We start from the raw sequence: 15,185 nt of genomic DNA on the forward strand, positions 1-15,185 counted from the left end.
GAGTTTTTAACATCAAACAACGGTCCGGGGTCGTTAATTTTGTAGAAGAAACAATGGTGAGTTTTTAACATTTAAACCTATTAAAAAATATATATTTCATATTTTCGGTTGGTCGCTGTGGGCAACAAAACATTTTTTTTTTGGCCTAATGTGGACCATTTAAAAAACGTTGTCGTCGTTGAGGTGATATTGTGAGCAGCGTGAGCTCAACCTAGTATTCCCATAAACCTACATATTGTATAATCACGTGCCGTGAACTATATAACTGGCCTATCCCGTGCGATGACTCAGCACGACATCGTATTATAGAAAAAACACGGCGCATGCGCGAAGAAGAATGCTACTGTTTGAAACTGAAGGTGACTTTTCAGAAACTATAGGGCAGTGTGAGGACATTCACAGCATGTCCTTTTGTGAACTGTGTGTCTTTGCATACAAATCCAGAACTGGTACAAAGCACACCATGGTACTGACTCCCATGTTTAGTGTGAATCATTCTCGTTAGCGACGGATCGGATTGCCTCTCAGGCGCTGTATTACCCGGCGTGTGAGAGTTTTCAAATACTGTAAAGGGGGTAATTATTCACTGGGTTTTAATTTAGCTTATTTCGCTGACTGGAAAAATGCGCTAAATTAAAACCCAGTGAATATGTAAAATTTAGCATAGAACACATTATCTAAATGACGAAACCATGAATTTAAAACCCACTGAATATCCCTGAAATGGTAAATCAGTGAAATTTAAACACAGTGAAAATTAGTCATTTTACAGTATTAAACGTGGTACTAACAAGTTTTTATTCTTACTTCAATCAAATGATGTTCCCATGAAACTTAACGACTTTTCATCGCTTACCTACAGGTATATCGCATATGCCAATCAAGATAATATGGTTATATAGTTATATTCATAACTAGAAATCACAGGAAATCAGACTCGACTAACTCCTAAGCTATTTTTCTGATTTCCTTTTCGCCCAATCAACATACTTTAAAACTTTATTTATCATCATTATTATTCATAGCGTCATTATTTATTTTTTATAATTTCCGTGATGTTATCAATACCATGTAAATTATTATTGGGTAAATAAACATTTTATTAATATTTGTTATTATTAGATCGTTACTGTATCTACTCGCGCAACCAACTGATATCGTTACCATGACAACAGGCCCAGGCCACGTAAAACCGTTCTATGTCACCTAAAGCAATATAGACTTACCCAGAGTGGACGCGACCACAAGTCGGCACCAGAGAGATTCGAAAGCCAACTAGCTGTTTCAAAACCCAAACATTTATAAAAGGCACAGTGCTGAGATTCACTTCGAGTATACCTGAAATATATTCTTACAATTGCACACGAGTCGTCAAAACGTTAAGTTTGGTGACAGTTGGGAATGATACCAAGATTTGACAATTCCATGAGAACATCGCAATGTTCTTTTAACACATGAAACGGGTGTGCATTGGTCGAATTTGGTGTAGTTTCAAGCACCCGTATATATTTTGACAATAAACCTCTCATTTACACTGTGCAAATACAGACACGACATTAAACCTTCCTGGCAGTAACATGTAAATCTTGTATAAACCCGAATGATAAGTTCGGAGTCACGGCGGATAATAGTGAGACACCCCTCTAAAAACGTCATTACTGTGGCCAATGACATTGAACTTTGCTCTTCCATAAAGCAGCAGTTTCCATCTTCAAATAATCAAAATACCCTGGAGAAGCATGTCTATTGTTTTACAACGACTGTCCCAAGGAATTTTCGTCTTCTCAATTTCTCAAGATAAACGTCCCAATGTTGTTTTGTTTACTAGAAGGACATGTCTTTTGGCAGCATTTTTGTATTAATTTCCATTACACAAAAAAGCAGCAAATACTGTTACTGAAGCGCAGAATTTACATGATTTTTTCCCCGGCCATTCACGCAAACTGCAAATCAATGGATGGATGTATTGTGACGTATTTTGACCCCCTGATTCTGACCTTGCATTCTGGCTACATTTACTGCCCTTTCATACCAGTTCAATTTCCTTTCATTATTTCATCCAGATTCCATGATATTTCATATTTAAAACCAACCTTTATTCCCCAGTCACTCTAGTTTTCACTTTCTACGTTATTTGAATTGGTCAAGTTGTATTCCAAAGTGGTGTTTTCGCTGGACGAAACCTCATTATAGAAACGTGCGTTCATCTTTAAACGTTATAAACTAAAATCTACGAAATAATTGAGTCAGTCGAAGACTTTCATACACTAGTAGACCAAATAAAAAACTAAGTGTAGCTCCCATAATCCCACCTAAAATATATTACCTACCGTAAATATAAAAAAATTCACACGCGATTGTAATGAGACTCGAATGGAACTGGCTCAGGTTTGGATGACTTTCCTGTAAACATCATTAAACACGGAGTTTGCTACTAGTAACTAATCAGCAAGCTAGACCGAATGAAAATGACGTGAAATTAAGGAGGATAACTATCCTGGGAATTACAGGCACTCCTGCGCAAACTTGTTTCATTTAATCATCTCAGGATTATTGGTTTTAAAAAAACAATATTGGGTGGGGGGGCTCAATAGAATCTTATGGCGTTTCCAGTTATTAAATATGTGTACTTTTGCAATTAATATTATAAAATTGTGTAACATTATTTAGTCTTTATTTCCGCCCACAGAATGTTAATTCCGTTACTTGATACAAGTATAATGAAAAGGAGGTAGTGGTATAAACGAACGGTACCACCACAACAAACATATGTATAATTGGAATCATATCAGTTATATAGAAAAAATAATAAATTGCATCATTATTATCACCATTTTTTTTTTAAATTGTAGTTTTAATCATTGTGGTGCTTTAGATAGTATTTTTTGTGTTCTACATGTAGTAGTTAGTGTAACCATTTTAATTCATTCCGAGGAATTTTAAGTGTTTCAATAAACATAAACATAAATTGCATTTTATGTTATGTTGAACGACTCACAGTATTCGATCGTGAAAGCTGTTTGTTTTCTTCTTTCACAGCTTAGTTACAGCTGTATTGTAAATAAATTAATAACAATTAAACATAAACAAATAAATCTTCGTGTTCCCATACATCGTGATATATATAACTGCTCGGTGACCATATCTCAGTAACGAATATATCAATAAAATGACAGGTGACATTTTAATTCATAGCACACATGATTTGCTTTCAATGTATGGATTCTCGTTATTGACACAGCCATCGGGCGCGTCGCTCTTTGGTGGACTATTTAAACAATTGGGAAAGGGCATCCTGAATAATTCCAACAAATACTCAGAAACCAGCGCACCTACATGTACTGTAGCTTTGCATATTGATAATAGAGGGCTGACAATAGTAAACTTTTTGAAAATACTGTATAAAATCTTTTTTTTTTGTTTTAGTAATTCGGTAAAAGTTAGTCACGTCACAATCGATGTCAACGCGAGAGATCGTACATCAAATGCTCGCTCTGTAACCATGTATATTGGGTAAGAGTATTGGCGGCCATGTTGCTGATGTCGTTGTCCAACTATAAAACTCCCTCATGTCACCGAAATATAAAAATCGTAAACTCAATTGTATCACAAACCAGAAGGTTACTAGGCATGTTAAATCGTTTTGGAAAATGGGCTGCATACATTGCTAGACAGTGTAGGTAGCTTTTTGAGAACCAAGCTGAAACACACTTCTCTCGTAATGAATCGTATGGCAAAGTGAATTCAGAACATTTTAAAATACTTTTTTTTAAATGTAAAAAGGTTGTTATTTATGATTTTAATCATGTTGACTTATGCGGTAAATTTAATCTACCTTTTTTAGTTGACAGGCGTAACTATTTTTATTTGTTATGTTTTTTTGAAAACGGTAAATTCATATTTCGACTATGAACCAATGTTTATCTTTCATATAGCTGAACGAACAACTAGACAGATACGAACGTTTCATGAATCTCGTGGTGGAAGAGTTACCTTTGAACAAAACTCACTTTTTAATCGTTTACCATATCTATTTAACACTAATTTGTCTAGACTAAGTATTTTTAATTTATCAGCATTCAGTTTTAAAAGTGATGCAAAAAAGCTCTGTTTTTCATATGATCTATTTCTTTTGTCTGTAAACCTAGTATTTTTGTCGTACTTGTTATATAATTACAACTAATACTGAAATATTATCATAATGTATTTTCAGTATTTGTACCTACGCTTGAGAAAGTCTCGCAGTGGCGTTCTGGTGAAATCGATTACAAAAGGGTTTGTGCGGTATAAAAGGACTGTGACATGTACGTGACAACAATACTCGTACTTTTTGTAAGTTGTTTTGTCGCTACGTTTTACGTCTCCAAAATAGTACAATACACGGTGTTGAGAAATTCCCATGTCGGCGGTTCCAGTGTACGTGCATTGACACTTTCTATGGATCTAGCTCGCATTCACAAATTAATACATTTCATTTGGAAAATGCACAAACAACCTAAGTAGGAAACACGTCCACATAAGTCACGGCATATAATATTAATACATGTAGTAGTCTTCATTGAAGTTGTATCCTAAAAATGGACATACTGCGAGATCAAAGTACAATAAAGCATGGATGTCATTCCATGACAAAAACAAACAGAAAACAAAACATCCACTAGAATGAAAAAAATAAACATGCCCAAAAATGAGTTAGAAATACATATTAAATAAACAGTTATTTTGTTTCACCCCGTGACCGACCCCCCTCCTCGTATAGTATGCATGGATACTACTAGAAAGAATTTTTCATTTTCGTTTCATTGATTCTCTGTCAAACCATAGGGGTATAATACCTCAATGGTCAAACTTACACACAATGAACACACCCTTGGATAAACTTGACCTCAAAAATGTCATGTAAGGGAGCTCAATGCTTTATACCGTTGTAATAATAGTCCTGTTTTGTATATTGCCATTTTAAAGAATTTCACGAACCGGTTATGTTATGCGATGGCTTTTCAATTATTTAAATGCAATTATTTTCACTTGACTATATTTTCCCACCGAATTCACCTGTTCCTCACACTTTTATCTACCGTAAACAAAACAAATCGAGGAAATTCACACACGAAGACTCGAATGGAACTGACTCCATCGTCCATCAAGTTTGAATGACTTTAATGTAAACATAATTAAACACGAAGTTTGCTACTAGTAACTAATCAGCAAGCTAGACCTAATGAAAATGACGTGAAATTAAGGAGGGTAACTATTCTGGGAAGCACAGGCACTCCTGTACAAACTTGTTTCATTTATATTGTATTGATTGTTGTTCCCTCTACACATGGAGATCCATGCCCTACCACAGTTCATCCTATACACAGGGTCTCAGAACACTACGAGTATGTGCTCTGCGACAGAACACGTCCCGTGAATAAATCCTAAGATGCTGGTGACAATGTTATTGAAATAAAATTCCCGTGTACAAATAGAAATCATGCCAGTCATATTACTTATCATAATCAACTGCTAGGTAAAAAAAAAATTCTCAGTAGACTAAGGTTAAAATCAATAACCTTAGAAATATCGCTCAGGTCTACGGTTGAAGTATTCATGCCTAATGGATATTCTTGTGGACGTTATTAGTCTAGGGAAACGCACAAGACCACATTCCCTCCATCACTGGTCTGGCGACAACAGGGCGAATATTTCGGCACAGTCCTGTGATTTCGGATACACTGACGATTGTGGTGTATATAGACTAATGTAATCGACATATACGTGACTATGTTTGTATCACGACCAGACGTACGGGACGGAGAGTTGGTATAGTATTACGCAACATCAAGCCATACTTGTGCGGATTGTGGATGACCACACAGGGACCGAACGACCGACTGAGTTACGTAACGTAACGTATGTGTGTCTGTATACCCTCAATGTTTTTTACCAACCACAGATTGTGAACCAACTAATAAAAATGTCAGAGCAAATGAAACCTACAGGTGAAACAAGATCTGTGACCCGGGGCTGCGATATGATCACGTCGGCGCCAAAGGGAGAGTCCCGTATATACAGCACTACTGACATCGGGGCTTACCCTTTCCAGTAGCACACACGACTTTCATGCATAATATTGAGAGTTCACGTAGTCGCATTGTCTTATGGGAATTAATTTGGTGTGTATGAAACGGCACAAGTCAATATAAACGTCCTACCTTTGAAAAATACTAGATCCGATCAGTAGTTGATTTCACTAGGTGGTGTGGTACCGAAGTTTAGACTCACTCACGCCCAAGGAGTTACTGTCGAAGGACAAGCGCACCCATATGTACTGTAGCTTTGCATATTGATAATAGAGGGGCCGACAAAAGTAAATAAATGTATTGTAATTCTTCACGGCACAAATATACCTCTATATTACATTGGCAGTAACGTTACAGATCGTCGATTTAAAGCCACTGGTGGGACGTTTAAAACTCAATGGATGTTATCTCATTAATGTAGGCTATGAACAGTTACGTTGAAAGTTATCGATTATTCCACCAGTACTTCGGTGTGCCAGGCAACTGTCGCAAATCTCAATAACCCTCTCAGTCAATACCCAACCATACCTATTACTAGTTGAGATAGTCTTAGAGCTTTGTAGCGACATTCACGCTTTTGTTATTTAAATTGTATGCCGAAGGCCTTCAATTTTAGTTTTGAGGTCAATACACTATTGTCGTGACATTGCTCCGAGTGAAAAAGTCCATGGCACGGAGTAGACATACAATGGTACAGTGGAATTTTTTTTATTTTCTAGTGAATCGTCACCACGCAAGTTTGCTCAACAATTTCTCCATCATCATACTGGATTATGCTAATTTCTTGTTCAGCGATATTTTGAATTCATTTCATTGGTGACACGTGACATCTTTACTAATCTCAGGAATCGAGAAAAATCAATAAATTTGGTAAAAGTACTGATCAGAAAATGATATCATTTCTAGCGGCATATCACATAGTACCGGTAATATTGATCATTACATACTGGTATTCATAATAGCACACTCTCTTGTAACAGGACAGGATCTGACAAATACGAGCAAGATGTGTTTCTTTTTAGCAATCATTTTTACGGATTAAACTAATAACAATGTACATGTAATACTGTTTTTAATAACTCATGATTGCAAATTATTTTTGACGAAAATGTCGCATGTCTCAAAAGAATTCTGTTGCTATAAACAAAATAAACATATTTATATTGCGAACGGCTTGTACAGTGACAACTGTGGTATAGTAGTATAATTTATTATTATAGAATCCTCAATATAGAAGCCTATCTCCTCGGGGCTCTCAATTACTTTAAAATATAGTTAGTAAAATACAATAATAATAAAAAATATAAGAGACAAGACAATTTACACTGCGACGTTCCAAAAATCCTTGAGGTATGTCTTTTTAAAAAGTTACTTGCTCGTCTAATTGACTTAATTCTATTCCTGTATTTAGCACTGACAACCACTGAACTTTCACGATAAAAATCCTTACTGGTTAAAGCGCGGTGGTCGTCGCCCAGCGCGTGTTCGAATTTCACGTAAATAAACAATGTATTTTACACTCGTTGTATACGTCACTATGAGTCTCATATCGAACAGGACGCGGCGCGACGACTGCCGCCCTTTAAAGGAACTCGTAATGATAATTTCCGGGTAATTTCATCTTGTTACGATCTTGTAAATGTGAGAAATTACGAATAAAAAATACAAATTACCCATATGTGGCGACACAGTACTATTTAACAATTTATAAATCAGAGATACATTTTTGTAAGAAACTGTGTCAGGCAATGTGTTAAAACGTGACTACTAGTATTATAGAATAATAGACATTGGTAGGAACGCTTTTATCTTCAAGTTCGAAACAGCGCAATATTACTATTAACCTGTTTAATCACTGTATAACAGTGAGGTTTCCACGTAAGGTTTTCGTCTACAATTACACTTGCGCTAAACTTGCAATCTAATTCTTGCCTATGCTTTTGTTTTACAATTAATTGCCATTCTATTATTATTATATCAATTATAATTACTTTTTAGATATAAATTAAGACTGTCTTCGATGATAGAAAGACACCCAACACTGGTAGTATGAGTGGAGTCAACGTTAGTACATACATACAGCGGTAGATCTATAAGGGAAATCATAATAAGCTACCTGGCGAACGAAGTAGCTCCGCTGTCCTACAAGAACATTGCAGTAGCTATAAAGTCAAGTAATGCACACCCATATGACAAAACGCGGTTAACCCACAAACAAGTAGTTTGGTTCTGTCTTTTAAGAACATGTCAACTTAACTTCATCAAAAAAATTGTTCACAAAAAATTATGTACACCTCAAATATCAAAGCAGTCGGGCTGGTAGGATTCAAGAAAAAATCAAAAATATCATTTTTTATCAAAAATGACAAAAATGTTTGCAAAAAATAGAGAGTTGATGATATCGGCGCAAAATGAAGTAGAGCATTCTGACAAAAAGATCCACCAAATGTAACTATATGCTAAGTATCAACGCAATAGAGCTGGTAGTTTTCAAGAAGAAGTCGAAAATGCAATTGTTGATAGACGGCGGACGGGCGACGGACAATCACCTATATGAACAACTCCGATGTGTCATCTATAAGAGATACATTATTACCGAAAAAAATAAAAGAAGCATTAAAACAGAACTTCAAATGCAATGATTAAAAATAGTATTGATTTCATAATACTTCAATTTAATTATGATTTTCAACAACATTATGGGGTATATCAGCACCAGCATGGTTCAAATGGTATATTGACAGATCCAGCTAATTACAAGGGAATTAATCAATATTTCGAGTAGCCCAGGGAAACATTTTACCATTATTATGAATACCTTTTTTCGTGTATATGATATACCAAATAAGCTTTAGAAAAAAAAAACAATAGAATATCTGACCATGTATTTATTTTCAAATCAAACCTTAGAAAATTATGAAAAATACAAATCCCACTCACTTTACATGTGCTTTGTAGATTTAAGAGAAGCGTTTGATACAGTATGTAAGGAGGGTTCATATTAACCTGGTGTGACTGACAAGTTTATTAAGGTAATCATGAGTAAGTACAACAATTTGAAATAATCTGTGAAACTATTTGAAAGCTACACTGACCATTTTGTGAGTAAGATACGACAAGCATGCCCATTGTCCCCAACTATATTTAACTTTTTTTTTTCTTATAAAAATACAACTGAATACCTAATACTAGGGAATATAACAGTCCCTTCTTTATTGTATACGCTGATGATATAGCATTTTTTCCATTCAAGAACATTGTGAAAAATGAAGATTAATATTCAATATTCAAAAAACAAAAGTACTAATAGTACTGACAAATTGAGTTGAAAATTATCGACAAATTCCTATGTTTTTAATTTATTGGTAATACAATAAATAGGTCATTGTGAATAAAATAGTCCTCGTCATGAATAGTTGAAGGGTTGACGTACTAAATCATCACAACCAGCATAATTACCAGTGGCCTTGAATGTGTACTATATAAAACATTGTACATGTGTTATTTTATCGCAGTAAATAACAACCTATTTTTAAACAGCTAAATATGCTGCTTCTTGAAATGTATAATAATGCAAAGTATTACTAAGACAATGCAAGCGGGAGTATCGATGAGATCGCGTACTGCCTGAGTGCATGCTTTGCAGTTTACTCGTAATAACATTAATTATTATTATACATCTTTTCCTTCCAAGGATACACCATCGGAATGCCGAAATCCAAAATGTTTAGAACAGAATCAGCAAACTACTTTGTGTGGGTCCGGTCAAACCCTGGGGCAGCCATGTTTCTTGTTTTTATTATTAGAGGACGCTTACGCGTGTAATCGTTCCATATTTGGAATTCGCGTTTCTTAATATGGTAGGATGAAAATACCCAGTAAAATACCGCAAAATTACGGCACGCTGTAACTTATGGCGTTACGGTGAAAGATGTATAATAATACATTTTATCATCATATCTAGTTTGATTGAAATCGGGCCAGTCATTTCAGAGAAAAGATTGTGGAAATAATCAAGTATCAGTAAATCATTTTGAATCAAATCGTGAAAACAAATGATGTGCGTGTTTCTGCGAAACTGTTTATAGCACACTTGAACCAGTTGTACCGATACACTCTGTCTTGAAATAGTTTGCGCCAGTCTTACGGGCAGAGGCACAGACGCACGAACAAAATATCGGAATAAGGTTGACCCATTTGCCGAATTTCAAGTTCCATCATGACAGTAGGAAATTAACTATACTGCTTTCTTTTTCTTTACTGAACACTGATCGGCTGGGTGAAAGTTGAGAGCTTGTAAGCCATTCTCAACATGTTTACTAAGTTGCCAGGTATATTATATAAGGAAGAAAACTTCCGATTGAATTTTGCAAAGGATTGTGGGACAGAAAATTTAACTATAGAGGGCGTTTGGAGGGACCTCGTATCTTTTCCATTTCTTCTCCATAAGGAAGTGGAGCCTGGATATGCATCCCTGAGCAGCCTATTGTTCGTAGAATATTTACGTTGCCATCTACAGTGTATATGGAAGTACAGAAGAATTTATTTGCATGGCAGTTTTGACAACAATCCGGTAAATTATGTCTTCTGTGTACGTATATAAAACAATTCACTTTCACTTCGGTTTAACTACCGGGGATCTGCTGATTCAACAAACACACTGAAAAGTACCATGATAAGCTAAAGCATCCAAGCATATGCCAAGTTGGTATGTCTCATGGGCCAATGGGTTTGCACTGTTTGCAGTAACTGTTAACATAATTTATTATACATCTGTCACCGTAACGCCATTAGTTACAGCGGGCCGTAATTTTGCGGTATTTGACAGGGTATTTTCATCCTACCATATAAGGAAATGCGAATTCCAAATATGTAATAATTACGTGCGTTAGCGTATTCTAATAATAAAAACAAACATGGCTGCCATTAGGGTTTGACCCGACTCCACACAAAGAAGGAAGGAAAAGATGTATAATAACAAGGTTATTACGAGGATACCTCAAAGTATATACTCAGACAGTACGTCGTCGCATCGACCTCCGCTGCGCGTCCAATATTCTATGACGCTCAGATCAGGAAGCTGTAATAATCTCATTACAACTCCCTGTTCCGTTACTACCTTCCATGCTCAGATTAAGTAAATGTGTTTATTTATCGACTCGACACTGACTTGGGAAAGTACAACAGCAAGGTCACTAAAAACTACAATAATAATATATCTATACTCCTATCATAGGATGATGTGGTCTTATTTGTGATTACTGTAAAATGACTAATTTTCACTGGGTTTAAATCCTGGATACACACGACTGGGTGATGCAATTTGAAAATCATTCCAAGTTCCGTTTTTCTTAGGATATTTACAAAATTTATAAATCATAAACCCCAACCATGGCTCCATGTCCCAACAAAAGAAAAGAAACTCTTCATCAGATTTGTATTTTCTCCTCAAATTGTGACACAATTCCAGATTCTATCGGTGGCTACAGAGGGATATATCAAGTACAACCAATTGGAGTATTACAATCATTCGATGTGTACTGTGAGACGACAGAGTCTGGTGCATGGACCGTCATACAGCGTAGACAAGACGGATCTGTTGACTTCGAGAGAAAGTGGACTGATTATAAAGCAGGTATTTGGAAATATCAACGGCGAACACTGGATAGGAAATAACAAGATCTATGGTTTGACAAACCAAGCTTCTTACAAGTTGAGAATCGATTTGGAAAAATTTGATGGTAGTACTACATACGCCGAGTATGATTCTTTTTGGATTGAAGATGAAAACAGTAACTACACACTGCATTTGGGACAATATTCGGGGACAGTTGGTGATAGGATGAAGGCTCAGCACAATAATGCCTTAGATGGCCAACCATTCACCACCTTTGACAGGGATAATGACAGTTGGGGTGGCAATTGTGCCAGAGAGTACCGCGGTCCATGGTGGTACAAGGAATGTGCTCTTAGCCATCTGAACTCTATGTACTATCCACAGGAGGAAGGACACTGGGATGGTATAGTGTGGCCTACATGGAATAGCTGGTACACCTTAAAATCATTCATAATGAAAATACAGAAATATGATTAACCTGAAGAACGGAAATCCAAGTAGTTGACACCCATATGCTACGCAAACTAAAGTAAAAAAAGCGCGTAAAAGGGGTGTTATTTAGTTATTTGACTCGTATATGCGTGTAGCGGATGTAACAATAGTAATAAAGAGTGAGAAAGGGATTCTCATGAATTCATGTTACCTCAACAAAAATAAATTCGTGTTTAGAGGCTTTTTTGAAAAGCTATACTTCGGCATGGGTACCAGGTCTGACTTGGAGTACCCCCCCCCCTCGGGATTTGACATTAAAAAGTATGTTAGACTTAGTTACACAAACACATTGAAAATACGGCTATTACCAATGATGAAAAAGAAAAAGTGAGATTTACTGTCTCGTTTTGCTTTAAAGCAGGTGGGCGTCATCTGCGCATGCGTCAAACGGCCATAGTGTGACGTTGTTTACAAAACATACATCTACCCGTGACACTTTGCGCTATTAGCATCGTTGTTATCATCGATTGGAACTCAATCCCGCGCGTGTGCAGGTGACGACCCTCCCACTTTAATGTCTATAACTCACTCCGTATATAATATCGCAATTCTTTACTAAAAGAAATTTTGTAATGCATTATAATAAATACAATATTTGTTTTTAATTCTGTAACACACGGCATAAAAAGTCCTTACCCGCTTAATGACATGTCATCACTGTTGTGTCTATTTATGTAGGGAAAGGTTCGTGTCGTGGAGTACAATTTACATATTTCATATAATTATGCTTATTAGTATCATAACACATACTATAATCCACTTCCAGATGTTTGTCGTTACCATATATTGCACCACATTACACACATTATGTTACGTTAAGTTGTATAACGGTGTATTACATTACATTACATTACATTACATTACATTGACATTTGAGTGAATGGATGCTTTCTTTAAAGGGCGGTGGTCGTCGCTACGCGTCCTGTTCGATACGGGACTTATAGCGACGTATACAACGCGTGTAAATACATTTATTTACATGTTTATTTACATGAAATTCGAACACGCGCTGCGCGACGACCACCGCCCTTTAAGTATCCGTGAATAATAAAGCAATGGAGTGGACGGGGGTTTTCTGCCAACGTTATTTCCCGACTTTGTAGTGCCCAGACATGGGTAACACGCGCATTAGAGAATAAGAATGCTCTGAATTAAAAGAACTATTGTAACAGTGCATCTCAACTTTTGCCAGATTGGCCACGTGACATGATTGAGCAGTATTGTAAACTTATGTTTATGTTCGAGCTTGTTGTAGTCACCAATTTTGTTCTATTTGAAATTCCAATGTTCTTACCTTGTTTTCTACACTAAAAATTGGGGAAAATTATCCTTGGTATTTTCTTGTATTCCGTTAAATTTTAGAAATAAAGCCAGTGTATTTCCGGTAGCAAATACGATAAGCCGATCCTTAACAGATATCTGACTATATTGCCAACTATTTGCACTATTTCTAATTCTTATTAATGTAGTAAGACATTTAGTGATAAAATATAGTAAGTGTTTGCGTACATATAAAATGGTTTGCACCAGTAACCTCATTCTGTACGAGCGAGGGATATGCACTCTTGTGACGAAAAACAAGTGAACTTTTGTCTTCCCTGGTGTGAAGTGTTTCTGATTTTCCAACGAAAGCTGAAACATTACATTACATTACATTACATTGCATTACATTACGATACATCGCATTACATTACATTACATACGTCACATCACGTCTCTCACGTCACGCCACATTTTATCACATCACATCACGCCACGTCACGTCTCGTCACGTCACGTAGCGTCACAACACGTCACATCACGTCACATCATATTTCATCACGTAATATCGTACAACACAAGACATTCAAGAAACATTTCTCCCGAATACTCCCGATTGTTGTATCGACGATCTCCGAAAAAAGCCGAAACGTCTGTGGGACCCGAATACTTTCCAGATACGCATGCATCAAAATATTTGATCGAAGTCGAAACGTAAACATGAATGACCGCGTAGTGTGATCAGTGATGTAACTAGAATATTACGGCTCCAGTCCCCTCTTGGTCTTCAACTTTGGTCTTGTTTGTCAAACTAAAATGGACAGAGCACGAATGTCCTGTGACGTAATCGATTAGGAGTTTGGAATCATTCGCTCCACTATCGCCCAAATCAATGCTCACTGTTTTCCAACAAATCGATGTTGGACATTGGTTCGTATGATATATCACGCTCTTAGTTAGGTCACGAATATTCATACAAGGCACCCGCCGCAATTACAATATGCACATTTAACGAGAACAAAATGACAATTCTGAAACGAACACGACACGGACACACATGCTTTTGAAACACCTTTTAAGTTGGAAATAGTATAGCGCCTTTTCACAGAATTTCGTGCATGACATGTGACAGAATAACTTAAAAGTGTGAACTCAAAAAAATATGCATTTTAATGGTTCGTGTTGGCAGTTATACAAAGCGAAATGAAAAGCGCTTCTGCTGAAGACGTAAATCCCGGAGTGAACCCGCGTAATCGTATTTAATCCCACATAATACTTAGAAAAAAACAAAACAAACTAAAAATTTTACTTTTTTATACAAATTGTTGGTGATTTTACGCGCGTCTTTCAAACTTGGGCCCACATGATGACAGGGGTAGAGTTTACAATAAGTTGTTGGAATATAAAAATACGTCACTAAAAAAAATAAAAAAATAAACTACTTTTAGAGGGTAATATTTCAGGCACATCAAACACATTATGAATACATAAAGTTGAATCTCAATATTGTTAGTGGTAAACCAATAATACACTTTTTTAACAAGTCCCTATAATGATGTAGTATTTCTGTGACGTCGACATGGCGTAGATTGGTGCAAGAAATGTTCAAAGGGACAACTGTGATCGGCTTTGCATTCGTTCTTCATCTAGAATTTAGCCAATTTCAAAAAGACGGACGGACGATCACAGATCAACATAATTTCGACACTGTGAATGGCGTTTCTGGTATCACTCACGTCACAGCAGCG

General features: G+C 36.3%; 1 protein-coding gene and 1 pseudogene across 1 annotated transcript in view; one reads left to right on the forward strand and one right to left on the reverse strand.

Moving 5' to 3' along the window:
- Positions 1–6,326, reverse strand: part of LOC100378128 (uncharacterized) — a 118,985-nt gene extending 112,659 nt beyond the window's left edge. The window contains exon 1 of the mRNA XM_085492741.1: positions 6,201–6,326. The gene's annotated coding sequence lies outside the window, so the exon portion shown is untranslated. The remainder of the gene's footprint in view (positions 1–6,200) is intronic.
- A 5,275-nt stretch (positions 6,327–11,601) lies between these two features.
- LOC100377980 (fibrinogen-like protein 1 pseudogene) lies at positions 11,602–12,162 on the forward strand (annotated as a pseudogene).
- The last annotated feature ends 3,023 nt before the right edge of the window (positions 12,163–15,185 follow it).

The sequence above is a fragment of the Saccoglossus kowalevskii genome, chromosome 18 (genome assembly GCF_978046115.1).
Source record: "Saccoglossus kowalevskii chromosome 18, keSacKowa6.1, whole genome shotgun sequence".
In the NCBI taxonomy this organism is placed as follows: Eukaryota; Metazoa; Hemichordata; class Enteropneusta; family Harrimaniidae; genus Saccoglossus; species Saccoglossus kowalevskii.